Genomic DNA, 3,392 nt, shown 5'->3' with positions numbered 1-3,392 from the left:
AAGCTATAGGCTAAAAATGATGGCTACGAAACATATAAGGTTCAACTATCATGAAGCAATGTAGAAGGAAGAAAATGAAGAAGAAAGAAAAATAAGATAAGATGATGAAGACGCCATGTGTAAGAATTGAGCAGGATATGAATAGGGGAGGGAATGACTCAGTTCAATTTCCCCTCTTTTATACTGGTGCTGTGGAGCCAATTGTTAGTTAGGCAAGCTGGAGACGGTTATTATTTTCTGTTGGCAACAGCTAAATAGACGGTTATTTTGATTGATGTATGTTTGGGCGGCAAAGGATTCTTCCCATTTCTGGTTGGCGAGCCCTGGTTCATTCTGATCAGGTTTGAGAATGGTAATTATATCATAATAAAAAATCTATTAATTTACTCTAATTTGCTATCCGCTGTAATATGTGTTTTTAAGATTTTTAAAATTATTAAAAACTATCATCATTTCCATTATCTCTTACCTGCTAATTAGCTATCCACTGCCTTCTATGACTTTTAAATCTCCTACCACAATACTATCCTTTATGTTATATTCCTATAATCTCATTCTTTTTTTTAGACTAGTAGTACTTTTGTTTTCTATTTAGTGATTTTCATAATTTAGGATTCACAAATGATACCATTATTGATATTTTAAATTCATGACCAATTAATATTATTTTCTTTTATTTTTTTATATAATTTGCTCTTAGTAATTATAATTACTAAGTTGAAGAGTAAAATATTGTTATTTGCTTTTAGTAGGGGTGGTGGTTTTCCTCTGTATTTACCCTCACATTAATATATTTCAAATCAAATTTCTATATAAGTTGGCCATTTCTTAATTTTAAATTCAAAAGACATGAAATGATATATAACAATTAAAAATTTTAAAATTCTATATAAAAAAAAAAGAATGAGAAGTTATAAGTATTCAAATTTAACCATGCAAAAAACTCTCATTGCAATACATATAGATATAAATTTTTATAGTATTATGTGTTTTACCCTATTTCCCAAGTTAGGCAAATTGCATTCCCTATTCCTTGTTTTCTTTGTAAGGTTGTTATCTTAATCACTTATTTAAATGAGAGTCAAAGAAATGGAATACGAACCCAAATGACAGTCTCACATTTGACTCATTCCTTCTTTGTATCTCCACAATTTAGTTCTTGTTCATCCTTGTCTCTAGAAGTAAGTTGAATGAGATGGTAAATTGTGATTTTTGATAAAGTTATGCTGTTATCTCTTATTATTGGATTGGATGAGTTTTAATCGGAGTAGAATTGTTAATTGGATGAATGTTAATTGGAGTATGAAGCTGTGTGAATGGAGAAGTATTAATTGGAGTGGAATTCTTATTTGATGGAAACATGATAGTATGTTTCAAATGTGGACATGATATATTTTATGAAATAAATTAAATGTAAAATATTAGAAAAATGGAATTGAGAGTAGGAAGGTGTGTGAAGGTTTGTTACTAAAAATCTTTTCTCACATTTATATAGATATAGATACTATAAAAATTTTTAAAAAGTATTATAAACTGTACTCTAAAAAGCCATCTAATTTTTTTTAATGGTTAAAAAAAATCTCAAAATATATTCTAAAATTTCTACTACTCTAAAATATTTCAAAATATATTCTAAAAATATCCCAAAATATACTCTAAAAACTTTGTTACGGTAAAATTTTTTAAAAACACCCCAAAAATTTCTAGCAATGGCCAAAAAATCATCTTCAAAGAAATCAGCCATCCTGAAGATGAAGTGATAATGACACAGAAAATGACGAGGAAAGACTGAGAATGAGATCAAAATACGCAAAAAAAAAAAAAAACAGAAGAATAGAGAAGATGGTGATGATGATGAACAAAGCTTTGTTAAGTGAAGATAAAAAATGACTATGATATATGAAACCCAAAGCCAGAAACAAGGAGGCCACTGACTAATTTTCTCAAATTCTCTCTGATGGTTCTTTCATAATCCCGAATAGCTCATATATACATACAACTAAACCATCCAACTCCAACTCCAACTCCTAATCCAACTTGACTACTGTTACTCAATAATCAAATCACAAAGGGATTCTAATTAGACATATTTTCCTAATCCTTTAAATAAGTTATGCGTATTTACCTATAAACTACACTCCTTACTTAAATCAATAAACTACACTCCTTAACTTAAATCAATAAACTATACTCCTTACTTTAAATAGTGTAGTTTATAGGCAAATACGCATATCCTATTTAAAGTATCGGTTCTTTACAGATATTTTATTTTCAAATATTTAATTTATGATAAATATATTAACATTTGTAATTAAAAATTTAAAAGTGTTAAAGTAATATTCTTGCAAAAAAAATCAGTAGGTTATCTATTTAATATAAATTAAATATTTTTTACAAAATAAATGGCCTCATAAACTATTAATTTTTTATGACTTTCATCCATTACATGAGTAAAGTATTGGCTCTTTATGGATATTTTATCCTGAATCATTTAATTTATGTTAAATACATAAATATTTATAACTAAAATTGAAAAAGTGTTATATTAATATTTCTACGGAAGAAAAACTGGTAGGTTTTGTGTTTAACAAAAATTAAATATTTGAGAGTAAATACAAATCTGTATTTGAGAATAAATATTTGTGATAAAGTAAATGTTTGAAAGTAAAATACATGTAAAGAGTTGGTACTTTAAATAGACAATACGTATTTGCCTATAAATTACGCTCGTTAAAATTTATTAATTGTTAATTAATTTGTAATACTTTGCCATTCATTGGACATGTGGCACATAGGACAAATCAGGTACAAAATTCTAATTTCACTCTTTAAAATAATATTTCAATCATTTGGACTGAATTTGTAAAGGATTAGTAACCTCAGGGGAGGTCAGTATAATTGTTCAAACCACAAGGGAGATAAGTGTAAATGTCAGAAACCTCAGGGGAGGTTTCTGAAATTATCCCAATAATTAAAGGGTCTTTCAAATCCCCTCTCTTCAAATAGGATCCCCACGCGTTCCACGTGGGCCGATTGGTGAATTTTTTTTTTAAACCAACATGGGTAGTGACAAAAGAATTCAAAATGTCAAAATTTTTTTTAAAGTAATATGTGCGGCTACACTTTGAATAAATATATATATAAATATATATATATATATATATAACACACACACACACACATATATATATATATATAAAATTGTGAGTGCTAGTCAGATTACTTGTTTTATAAAATGTCAATTAAAGAAAAGTATTAACATAGCCGCATTTATGATGTGCAGCTACACTTTGAATTTTTTTTTTTTTTTTAAATGCGGTTTACGTCATGTATGTTGCATATATGACATAGTTTGTTTTACACTTTGATTTTTTAATCGAAAAAATAAATTT

The sequence above is a fragment of the Coffea arabica genome, chromosome 10e, assembly GCF_036785885.1.
Source record: "Coffea arabica cultivar ET-39 chromosome 10e, Coffea Arabica ET-39 HiFi, whole genome shotgun sequence".
NCBI lineage: Eukaryota > Viridiplantae > Streptophyta > Magnoliopsida > Gentianales > Rubiaceae > Coffea > Coffea arabica.
This window is presented reverse-complemented; position numbering follows the sequence as displayed.